This window comes from Mustela erminea, chromosome X (genome assembly GCF_009829155.1).
Source record: "Mustela erminea isolate mMusErm1 chromosome X, mMusErm1.Pri, whole genome shotgun sequence".
Taxonomy (NCBI): domain Eukaryota; kingdom Metazoa; phylum Chordata; class Mammalia; order Carnivora; family Mustelidae; genus Mustela; species Mustela erminea.
In genome coordinates, this window is record NC_045635.1 from 91,330,574 (window position 1) to 91,343,583 (window position 13,010).

General features: G+C 38.5%; 1 protein-coding gene across 12 annotated transcripts in view; it reads right to left on the bottom strand.

Moving 5' to 3' along the window:
* The window catches only part of ACSL4 (acyl-CoA synthetase long chain family member 4), a 114,702-nt gene that overhangs the window by 55,659 nt on the left and 46,033 nt on the right, over positions 1-13,010 (bottom strand). For 4 of the 12 annotated variants that reach the window (XM_032329446.1, XM_032329440.1, XM_032329444.1 and 1 more), the window contains exon 2: positions 1,434-1,508. The exons of the other annotated variants lie outside the window; for them this stretch is intronic. The gene's annotated coding sequence lies outside the window, so the exon portion shown is untranslated. The remainder of the gene's footprint in view (positions 1-1,433; positions 1,509-13,010) is intronic. 12 annotated transcript variants of the gene reach the window in all.

The following is a 13,010-nucleotide window of genomic DNA, read 5'->3' on the forward strand; positions in this document are numbered from 1 at the left end:
GTAAACATAGTCTAATAAACATGTGTGCACAGAGGTGCACACACACACACACATACAGTTTTTAAGCAAAAAGTGAATCATACTATCTACACAGGTTTGCAACTTTCTTTTTTAAAAATATGACTCTCTTACATGGCTTTCCATGCCAGAATACATAGATCTACCTACTTCTAAACAGTTAGAGATGGCTGGGTAGATCACTGGATTAAGCAGATAAACATCTGCCTTCGGCTCAGGTCATAATCCGGGGATCCTGGGACTGAGCCTGGCATTGGGATCTCTGCTCAGTGGGTAGTCAGCTTCTCCCTCTGCCCCTCCCCTCTGCTGATGCTCTCTCTGGCTCTCTTAAATAAATAAATAAAATCTTTAAAAAAACACTCTTAAACAGGTATATGGTATTCCAGCAAAGAATATCCTTAATGATATATTTATGCCAGTGTGTCTATAGGATATATTTCTAGTTGAATTTCTGGGTCAAAAGGGTATGTGACCATTTTAGGTTCTAGTCTTTTAAAATTGCCCTCCAGATCTAGAAGCAAAGATACTCAGTAGCAGCAATCATACCTAGTACCCAGATCTTGGGTTTCCAATTACCATTCTCCAGTAAAAGGAACCAGGGCCCTTTAGAGAAGTAGTTGATTCCAGAGCCAAGGCAGGAAAAATGCCAGCTGAACCTGGTATCTTCTGGTGCCAGAAAGTAAGGAAGTGCTTAAAAAAAAAAGATGGGGATGTGCCAAAAGGACACAGGGGCCAACCCAAAAGAGTTCTCAGTGGTCAAAATCAGAACAATGTGAACAATATAAATGATAGTATTAGAATATATCCAAAAGAATAAAGTAAACATCCATGAGTCCACATAAATAAAATAAATGATGGACCAAATAAATAAATACAGGAGGGAGAAGGGACAAAACTTCCTTATATAAGTTCTAATTAATAAATGTGGAAGGAATAAAGGAAATAGAAAATCTCCATTCAAACACTACAGTAAAGTCCTGGGTGGCTCAGTCAGTTAAGCGTCTGCCTGCAGCTCAGGTCATGATCCCAGGGTCCTGGGATCAAGTCCCACATCAGGCTCCCTGCTTAGCGGGGAGTCTGTTTCTCCCTCTGCCCCTCCCCATGCTGATGCTCTCTCTTTCTCAAGTAAACAAAATATTTTTTTAAAAGCACTACAGTAATAATTGGCTGCACACAAAATCCACTGATGGATGCTAACACTGGTGAGTGGAAGTTTAAAGTTGAAACTGGATATATACATGGTCTCAAAATACCATCTCATATATCAAATATATGTTAATACAATAAAATAAAGTAGTCATAATACCTATTAACAACAAAGGAAAAAATGATAACTTTACTGTGGAGAAACACAACTGAGATCAAGGTGATCAAGATTACCATCACCAAGTACAGGGCACATGAACATCACATACCTCCGACAGGACACACTGAGAAGAACACAACACAGCTTTTCTATGGTGTTCTTGCCCAAATTATATCATCTTGAGCTACCAAGAAAGAACATCAGGTAAACCCAAATTAGGGGCATTCAACAAAGTCCTGAATATTCTTCAAAGTTGTTAAGGTCACGAAAGATAAACACTGAGGAGTTGCCATGGAAGAGACTAAGGAGGGGTAGAGAGTCTTAAGTTACAGGAAATCAGTCGAAGACAAATACTATATGATTTCACTCATATGTGGAGTTTCAAAAACAAAACAAGCAAAGGGGGAAAAAAGAGAAACAGAAAGACCAACCAAGAAACAGACTTCTAACTCTAGAGAACAAACTGATGGTTACCAGAGGGGAGGTGGGTGGGGTGCTGGGTGAAACAGGTGATGGGGATTAAGGAGGACGCTTATGATGAGCACCATGTGATAAAGGAAGTGTGAAATTATTATATTGTACACCTGGAGCTAATATAACACTGTATGTTAGCTGCAATTAAAATAAAAACTTAAAGTTAAAAAAAAGGGAAGAGACTAAGGAGACATAATAACTAAATGTAATGTGAGAGCCTAGAATAGATCCTGGAACAGAAAAAAGATGTTAGTAGAAACACTGATTAAATCTGAATAAAGTCTTGGGGCACCTGGGTGGCTCAGTGGGTTAAGCCTCTGCCTTCAGCTCAGGTCATGATCTCAGGGTCCTGGTACTGAGCCCCGCATCAGGCTCCCTGCTCGGCGGTGAACCTGCTTTCCCCTCTCTGCCTGCCTCTCTGCCTACCTGGGATCTCTGTCTGTCAAATAAATAAATAAAATCTTTTAAAAAAATTTTTTTAAATCTGAGTAAAGTCTGTAGTTTAGTTAATAGTATTATATCAATATTAATTTCTTAGTTTTAATTAATTATACTATAATTATATAAAATAGTAACACAAGGTGTTGGTGAAGAGCCCATGAATATGATGTACTATCCTTGCAACTCTTTTGTAAAAGTCTGAAGTTTATTCCCATCCCCCCCAAATTTTAATGACCTCTAAAAGAGAAGATACCATTTCACATTCCCACCAAAATTAACATGCCCCTCTCAGGGCACCTGGGTGGCTCAGTCTGTTGAGTGATTTCAACTCAGGTCATGATCTCAGGGTCCTCGTGAGTAGGCTTGAGGATTATTTCGCTTCCTCTCCCTCTTACCCCCATCCCCATGCACTTGTGTGTGCTCTCCCTCTCTCTCAAATAAACAAATCTTTTAAAAATATATGCCCATATCTCCATATCCCCTCCAACCATGAAGTGAATTCTATTCAACAGGTACCAAAACACTTTTTTTTATGTTTTTCAAAGAATATATTAAAATGTTCCACTATATCTAAATTTCTTTTTCCTTTTTAAAGATTTTATTTATTTGACACAGAGAGAGACACAGCGAGAGAGGGACTACAAGCAGGGGGATGGGAGAGGGAGAAGCAGGCTTCCCACTGAGCAGGGAGCCCAGTTCAGGGCTCAATCCCAGGACCCTGAGATCATGACCCGAGCTGAAGGCAGAGGCTTAACCCACTGAGCCACCCAGGTGCCCCACGTATCTAAATTTCTTATATGAATGAATATGAATCCAGTAACTCTGCCCATTTTTTCACTTGATTATTCATATTTTCTTGGTGATTCATAAGAGCCCTTTGTATATTAGGGAAATAGACCCTTTTTCTGATATATTACAGATACTGTTCCTGATATAGATTTTCTCTTATTTTGGGTGCTTTGGGCCAAATATTGGTTTTTATGTGTTAAGTAGTAACATGTACCAGTAGTCTCCTTTGTGGCTTCTGGGTCATCTTCCCTCCTCAAGATTTAAAAACCTCCCTCATATTTCCTAGAAGTGTGATAACCAAGTCAAAGATAGACTGGGTGATGGTGGGGAGTGTGGGAAAGGAAAACTCTTGATATATACCTATAAAATTACTTTCCAGAAAGGCTGCACCTATTTATACTCCTATCAGCAACATTAAATACTTTACTATAAAATAAATCTTTTAATTGAATAAGAAAAAATATCTACCTTACCTATATCCTACCCAAAAGAAATCACTTACCACCTTGGGGGGGAAAAAAGCTGACATTCTCTGAAATTCTCCTGTGTCAAAGATTTTATGCATGCCCTTCTTTGTATCCAGAATTCTGCTCAAAAGCCAGCTTTTCTGGGATATCTTCACTGATACCTTGAGCTAACATGTCTTGTCTTCTTTTGAACTTTTATAGCTCTTCCCTAAAAGCTTGAAACTTGTAATACATTACCCAAATGGGCATCATCTCTTTGCCTTCCACTCAGGTGACAAGAAGGATTTTGAAGGGAGGGCATTTCAGAAGTTAGTTGTACTATTTATAAATTTATCTTAATCACTTATCTAAACAGTAAGCTCATTTGGGAAAAGGACTGCATCCTATTATCTCTGTTCCCCACATGGGCTTGGAAACAGCATCAAATATTTGTTGGAATGGATAAGAGAAATAATCTAACACTTGTCAGAGAATTCAGCTGGTTGAAGTCTTTATTTTTTCCTTCACAATTAACATCAGCCTTCATTTTATCTGTGACTGTTTTTTAATTTATTGAAAAATAAATTGAACCATAGTTGACAAAGTATTATATGAGTTTCAGGTGTGCAACATAGTAGTTTGACAATTCTGTACTATTTTTAGTATATAAAAATATATACTGTTAATACATATATTAATGGTATAGAAAAAATATATAATATGACATGTGATATATATTATATATATTAATAGTATATAAAAATATACTATTTTTAAACTAGACTTTCTGTTTACGTTATCATCTTTGGCAGATATCAGGGGAAAACATTTACACCAAAAAATTATGATTATATTTTAGAATGATGATAATCAATGTTAGCCAAACAGAAAGTCCTTTGTTCTACTCATAACTCAAAGATTATTCTTTAAGTATTTTTTTTAAAAGATTGTATTTATTTGAGAGAGAGAGCACATGAGAGGAGAGAGGTCAGAGGGAGAAGCAGACTCCCCACCGAGCAGGGAGCCCGATGCAGAACTCGATCCCCGAACTCTAAGATCAGGACCTGAGCTGAAGGCAGTTGCTCAACCAACTGAGCCCTTAGCACCCACTCAAAGATTATTCTTGTCACTACTGGAAGAACGTATCACTTGCATATCCATGACAACAATGAATATTTCCTCGCATAATTAAATCTGCAGTATTCTGGGGTAGTTTCTTTGTTTTGCTTTCTCAGTTTTGAAGCAATGCTTATGTATGCTATGCTATACCCAAGCTTGAAGACAGAGTCTAGTTGCAATTCCAACAGAAATACTCCCAACTTTAGTATTAGGTTACCACCCATTTTATTATATAAATGCTTCCCTTATCATTAGTATCTTTACATACACACACACACACACACACACACACACACACATCCCTACACACATTTAGTTTTACCATTAGTATGGTAAAATATACATTAATACATATTATACACACATACATATGTAAATTGTGTATATAAAAATAACAAGTACCTAACCTACAATGTAAGTACTATGCTTCACCTGGGACAGGAAAATAAACTAGATGTATATGAAACTTGTACACTTTCAGAGAGCTAAAATGGGCTCTAAGATGGGAGTAGTGAACTAGTCTCCGAAAAGAAACTCTTCTCCCTCTCTCCCCTCCCAATGACTACAGAAACTAAAATAGGATCTACTTTCTAGAACATTAGGAAAACATCTTATCTGCTTCTTTATGAGAAACAAACTGAGGGTTTTAGGGGGGCGCAGTTGGGTGAGCCTGGTAGTGGGTATTAAAGAGGGCACATATTGCATGGAGCACTGGGTGTGGTGCATAAACAATCTTGGAACACTGAAAAAATGATAGAATTAAATTTAAAAAAGAATTAAGAATTTCTTTGTAATCAGTATTGATTAGTTTTACTCTTAAGATGAATATAAAAATACCAGAAAACAGGGGTGCCTGGCTGACTTGGTGGGAGGAACGTGTGACTCTTGATCTCAGGGTCATGAGTTCAAGCTCCACACTGGGTGTAGAGATTACTAAAAAAAAATAAATAATTTTTTAAAAATAGAATATTAGAAAACAGCAAAAAAAAAGTGCACTTGTCCCTATCCCTTCTGTTTCGTAGGATTAAATTAACAACAGCATCAAGAGGGGAAATTCTCTTTAAAAATTCTTGATGTATCATCACATTTAAATAAGAATTTTCTTAGTCACAAACATCAATAAATCCTACTTGTAAGGTCTGTCTCAGGTATAGCTTTGCCATTATGAAACAATCACTGTGAGGAAGACAGTTTTAATAGATGAAAATTACTGTCACACTGGTGATTCCTGACTTGGGACCAACAATTTCATGACACCGATTTTTAAACATTTTGGCCAAATAGATTACATCATATCAAACACCGGACTTGCTAAATCCCTTTCTTCCAAATTTACTCAAGAAATGTATTGATACATGGATGGTTCTGAATTTATAAGGTTTCTATTTAAATACTAAGGATCTGAACAATACTTGGAATGCTTGTTGCTTTAAGAAAGTACTCCTGTGTGATGACCAAAACTTCCCAAACCCCACGTGATTTTTGCCAAAGGTTACATTTTGTTTTTAAAGACAACAAAAGCATGGTTCTTAATAAATGCCCAGAAAGGTCTAAGAAATGATAAGCACTCATGGAGCAATAATTTCAGGAGAAAAAAACTAGAACTTACCCCTCAAGTTGTGATTGATAAACTGCTTGAGAGAGGAAAAATGTATTTTTAGAAGCACAGACTCTTGAAGCTAACACATGGCCTGCTTTGATGGTTCTTGAACTATCCTGGGCTACCAGTTCCTTGCAGTACTGCTGTTAATATTACATTCCCACCTTCAGTTACCAGGAATAATTTTTTTTTTTTTTACTAGAACAGCAATGCGTGGAAGTTCCATCAAAAGGAGTGCCAATTAAGAATCAAGAAATCACTCAGTGCTGCCAAATATACACAAAAAGGCACTTTATATACTGTTGACAGAAGTGTAAACTGGTACAAACCTCATAGGAAGCAATTTGATGATATGCATCAAGAGTTCTTCTATCATAACTCCCCACCTAATAATTTCATTTTCTACTTCTAGGAATATCCTAAGGAACTAATCAGAGATACACACACACACACATACACACACACACACACACACACACACACAGGTAAGAGTCACCACTGCTATAAAGAGAACAGAAAACCTAGAACAAATTTCACGTGCCCAAATGGAGGTTGGTGAAATAACGATGCATCCATACGATCACATGCTACACAATCAAACGCAGCACTGCCGAAGAATATTCAAGGATACAGGAAAATGTTCAAGATACGCGCAGCTTAATTGGCTTGAGAGGTGACTTAAAGAACAATAGCAACTTCCTCAGATATAGGCAGGCTACAAGTTAAAACGCTAACCCCTAGGTTGGAGAATTATCAGGGATTTTTAATTTTATCCTTACATTTTTCTTACACTTCCTGAAACTCCTGCAGTGAACATATTAGTTTCATCATTTAATAAATCAGTTGGAAACAGAGCATCAGTCTTTCAGTTCATTCTAGTGTTTGTGTATGTTGGTAGGTGACAATGAATACAGCCCCTAGGGCACTTGACACTACTCAAGTGACAGAGGGACGCTGTAAAAGGAGCCAAAAGGGAACTTCAACTGCACTACAGAAAGATTAGACACTTCTGTTTCTTTTTTTTTTTTAAGATTTTATTTATTTGACAGAGAGAGGTCACAAGTAGGCAGAGAGGCAGGCAGAGTGTGTGTGTGGGTGGGGGGCGGGGGAGGAGGCTCCCTGCTGAGCAGAAAGCCCAATGTGGGACGCTGGGATCATGACCTGAGCCGAAGACAGAGGTTTAACCCACTGAGCTACCCAGGCGCCCAACAGTTTTGTTTCTAAACTAGTCTCAAAGTAAAAGAAACTTTGTTTACTCATGCAATATAATCTGTGAAGCGGGGCACGTGGGTGGCTCAGTGGGCAAAGCATCTGCCTTCGGCTCAGGTCACTCCTGGGATCAAGCCCCGAGTCGGGCTCCCTGCTCAGCAGGGAGTCTGCTTCTTTCTCTCCCTCTGCTACTCCCTCTGCTTCTACTCTCTCTCTCCCTCTCTCTGACAAATTAATAAATAAAATATTTTTTAAAATCTATGACACAAAATAAAATAAAGTTTCTTTTTTCTTGCTATAACTACAACGTTAAAGTTTTCCTAAAGTTAACTGTCCTTGTGGTCCCCTATGCCAAAACACGACTAAGAAAAATTAACTACTACTGCCAAGTGAATAGAGGATATCAAAAAGCCAGACAATCGTGAGGGGCTCCACACAGATTGAAATACAAATAATTTCTTGAAGGCTCAGAGTTCCACTCATTTATTCTATTACAACAAACAGGAACTCAAATGTCAGATGATATCTGCATAAGATTTAATAGGCACCTCATACTTGCCAACTCTTCTGCCTCACAAGGAAAAGATTTTTCATCTGACCAGAATCAGTACCCTAGGAGTAATAAAGGCCTTCCCTCAGAAAAAGTATCACAAGCAAAAGGTATCTGATGTGTATCATTTCTTTGTCCTCCACTTGGGTGGTAGGAAGGATTTTGAAGGGAGGGCATTTCAGAAGTTAATTTTCCATCAATATCCACTTGTTTACGATCTCAACTCTGGGACCAACTACTCTGAACTTGGAAGTATATCATCTTACCCAAGACTGTCTAGCTTCAGACATTCCAATCCACTGTGATATCACATTACAAATGTGTACTAGCTTCAAAAAGGAGTAGGCAGGAAAGGCTGAATCATTTCTTTCCCTCAAAGTTTTCACTTCAAAATGTTTCGGGTAACAGTGAAGTATCATTAAGTAATCTTACTTCCTGTAAGGCCCCAGACAGCTATAAGCATGTCCTGTAATAACCTCGACAGTGCCCAGCAGCACAGAGTTCACGACACTAAAAATTATCCAAAGAACACAGCTGATTGATATATATACAATTCCACCGCAACATACAATAATACATCTATTTGAAAATTAATGTTTTACTCCAAAGTCAAGGAAAGTCCATCTGTGGTTGCTGGTTAATTTAACTGGGTTGAGCCAGTGAGTCTGAAGCTAATCTCACAAATTTGATCCCCTATGAACTGGTTAAAATGATGGTGATCACACTTGCCAGTTTGCCAAAGTCTGTCCCCTGGTTTACCTGTTGGTCCAGTGTAATTATTGTCAGAGTCCCCACCCTTTTTTTTGCTGAAACCTCCTTCAGGATGACTCTAGTGATAACCCTAACTCTGCCCTAAAAGGTACAAGGCAAGAATGTATGACTACATCAGCAAAGCCAACATTCACTCTACACAGAAATACTAACTCTTGATTGAATCCACTGTCATATGCAAATGGGCAAATAAATGAAAGTACAAGCCTCGTGCTGTTAAACATACAAACATATACACAAACACAATTCTTCATTCCAACTGTTTCAACAATGCAAAATTATGACAACCTTAGTTTACATACAACTGAATATTTATAATCCAACTTCTAAAATCTAGATTAAAACCTTAATTGAGGGGCGTTTGGGTGGCTCAGTAAGTAGGTTAAGCATCCGACTCTTGGTTTTGGTTCCTATCGTGATCTCATGGGTAGTGACATGGAGCCCAGGGTTGGGCTCCGTGCTCAGCAGGGAGTCTGCTTAAAGATTCTTTCCTTCTACCCCTTCCCCTACTGGAGCAACTCTCTCTCTCTAAAAGAAATAAAACCTTAAAAAAAACCTTAATTGAAAAATTCAAACTGAAGTCAATTCCTCAATTTACAAAATACATACATGTACTTGTAAGTACATAAAAAGATAAATCAAATCCACTATAAGAAAATATCTCCATTTATAAGTCCTCAATTTATACAACTTTTAAAGACTGTCATCCTATTTAAGAAGCTGTATTTACCCAGTGTACCTAGGTGGCTCAGTTGGTTAAGTGACCAACTCTTGATTTCAGCTCAGGGCATGATCCCAGGGTCATGAGACAGCCCAGCGCCAGGTTCCATGCTCAGTGTGGAGTCTCGAGATTCTCTTCTTCCTCTTCCTCTGCCCCTCCGCCTGCTTACATGCACATGTGCTCTCTAAATAAATAAATAAATCTATTTTTTAAAAAGTTGTGTTTACCCTTTAACTAACTGAAAGGTCAGAGAGCAAGATATTGCCAAATTAACTTTAGCAATCGGGCAAAAATTCCAGCCTTGCAGGAAATACGTGTTACTTATCTTTATTACACACACACAAAAAAAAAACCCACTAACCGAAACTTCCCATCTATGATTTTTCTGGAAAATACGGGTTAGCAACCTTAGAGTTGCATATCAAATGAAGTATCTAATGTCCAATCAATGACAAAATACCAGAGCAAACCAGAGAGTTTCTGGGCTACCCCAGATGCTATAAGCTTAAGGAATTTTTCACATATTTATAAACTCTAGCTCTTGGAATAGTTTGCGTCTAGTACAGCCTAACATTGTTTACTAAGAAAAACTGTATTTAATTTGGCCAATCCTAAGAAAAGACCACAGATTTAACAGGATAAGGTCCTATGCTTCATCGAAGGCTAAAGAACCAGACAATGAAGCTCCAGTCTAACCCAGTGCCCTGCTGAGAGACCGTCTACCACAGAAGTTAGGAGCCAAAACACTGGAGCCAGATGGCCTTGGTCCAGCTCTTGGCTGTGCCCCTTACTAGCACTGGGTGACCTCCGGCAGGCTATTTAACCTCTTTACTTCATTTGCCACAGCTCTAAAATGGAGGGAATATTATTACTCCCTGTTGAGAGGACTTTTGTGAGGCTTAAATCAAGCTGATCTCAGGGCTCTAGCCATTATAAACTTCTTTTAGTTTCTCAAAAGCACCAAGCTTAATCTCTCACCTCTGAGTCTAGCACACACTTTTTCTTCTGCCAAGAACATTCTCTTCTCCCTTTCCCTGGCTCCCTTTACGTCTTAGTTAAAATGGCACTTCAAAAAAGCCTTCCTTGACCTCGCCATGTTACATCAGGTGCCTCTGCTTTTTGCTCTGTGGGCACCCATACAGCAAGGCACTTAAACTTGTTCAGGTTTCTGTTTCCTTGCTGGACTGGCAAGCTCCTTACTGGCAGAGACCATGTCTGTCTTGACTCCCACTATAATCCCCAGAACCCAGCACAGTGCAGGAACACTGTAGGTGCTTACCAAACAGCTTTGGAACAAACAAAGAATGAATTAAACCAGTAATACTAAGCAGAAAGGAAACCAAAAAGTCATTTCCAAGTTAAATCTTTCACTCTGAGGTGGACATGCATGCCTCTTCCAATCTGAGCTGTATAAAAGGGCTTCCCTCTCCCATAACAGAGAAGTTGAAAATTAAACGTGACAAGTGTTATATTCTGACAGGATACAAACTCGATGTCCTTGTGGGGTAGGAATCATGACTTCATAAGCAGAGCAAATAACAGTCTGTTTGGTGTGTTACTTATTATTTCATGTCTCATGTTCCAAAGCCTTTATTTAAATAAGGATTATCACAGCAAAATTACATGACTAGTGTATCTCCCTGAATATTATCAGCTGGGCTAAATGAAACCCATAAGTGCCTGGCAAAGGTGGGGGTTATAAAAGGAAGGGGAGAACATGAATACGGAAGTGCATGAAAAAAAGGGGAAAGGAAATGAAAGTATTTGATATGCTGGAGAGGGGGAGAGCAACATCAGCTGCTCCTCTGCAAGGTACCACTGGGTGGCACCAGTGTCCCTGGCTAGCCCATACAGGTGAGAAAGCCCACGGGCTATCTTGCGTAGAGCTTGGGTTGAATGTTCAGAAGTCTTTTTTCCTTATACACATGGGCAGATACAATTCACTGGAACACACGTTCTTTGCATATGTCACCAACACAGGCATAGGTCTTGAGGATCCTGTTTATCAGCGACACCTGGAAGGGAAGTTTGTCAACATTTTTGCCTGACAAAATGTTGGGGTCAGCTCACCATTCTAAATGCAGAGATACTCAGCAGAGTGAGAAGCCAGGGATTCTCGTGAAATGAGAATGGCAGGAAAAGGTAGCAGAATAATCTAGAAAGCTTTTTCAAACGATGAGGATGACCCATACAAAATTGCCAATATAGTAAAAAACTTGTTACGTGCCAGAAGACAGCAATTTCAAATGGTTCAACCTAATACACAGGTATTTGGACTCACAGGCTTAATGAGCCATGGTTACTGAGAAGAGGGTGTCATACTTCTCGGGTTTATAGCAGGGGGAGGGTGAAATCACATGCATAGTTTGGCCTTAGGTCATGAAGAATTAACTAAGCTCAGGAATGGAAACAACAAAATGTCTTAAGGGAAGGAAAACACGTCAGATGAGGGAAGACGTAAACACACACAAAAATATTATATTAAGTGTAAAAAAAGCAAATTACAAAACAGTACATAAAACACATCTTGTGACTTGTCTTTAAAGGAAACCCAAATAGTTTTGGGGGGGTAGGGAACAGATTTCTATTCCCTATAGAAAAAATATGGAAGCATGTGTACTAAAACTATCAGTAGCTGGCTCTGAGTGGGGGGGATTACCCATACTTTGTCTTTTTATCTACACATGTTTTCTAAAATAAACATGTATAACAATTTTGGATCCTGGTACAGGAAAAAAAAAAAAGACCAGTAGAAAAACTCTAGCAATCCAAAGAAATTTTATAGTTTTGTTAAGAGTAGTATGCTAGTGTTACATAAACATGAAGGGGGAGCTGGGTAATGATGTACGGGACCTCTGAACTACCTTTACAAATTTGCTGTAAGTCTAAAATTATTCCAAAATGAAGCATTTCTTTTTCAAAATAAGCTATTTATTAAGATCACACTTGAAAAATTAGAAAAAGGAATCCATTTGGTTAAGGGATCCCCACATATAAATGAGAATACATTGAAATAAAACTTCTTTGACAGGAGAATTTCCTTCTGCCTTCTAGCATGACAACAGAGAGGCGTAAAGACGGTCATACAATATGGCCTCTCCTAAATATGACAGTGATGTCTCCCTATTGGGCACAGCCTCACTGAAGCAGGAAACAAATGTTTAAGTCTCTTTTCTTTGGTTTCATAATCATCATTACTGAAGACTTACCACCATATTCACATTTCTATTTGAGGAAAGGAATGAAAAATAAGTACAACCAGTAATGACCCATTTCCTTTGTAATATTTTTTTAAAACTTAGTTTCCTAAATCCTGGGCAGTTACAGGTGCATGCACATGCATCTATTCAAAAACTATTCAGTGGGCACCCACTGTGCTGTCTTTACAGGGCTTACTATTCAATAGATAATACTGTAAGTGGGCTAACACAGATAGCAGACATACTAGAATAGGAAAGGAGGGTCACCCATGAGGCAACCCTCGACCCTATAATATGCCCAACCAGGTGAGTATATACATTTTAAAAAGCTAATAATAATAGCTACCCTTTGGGATTATCCAGTTA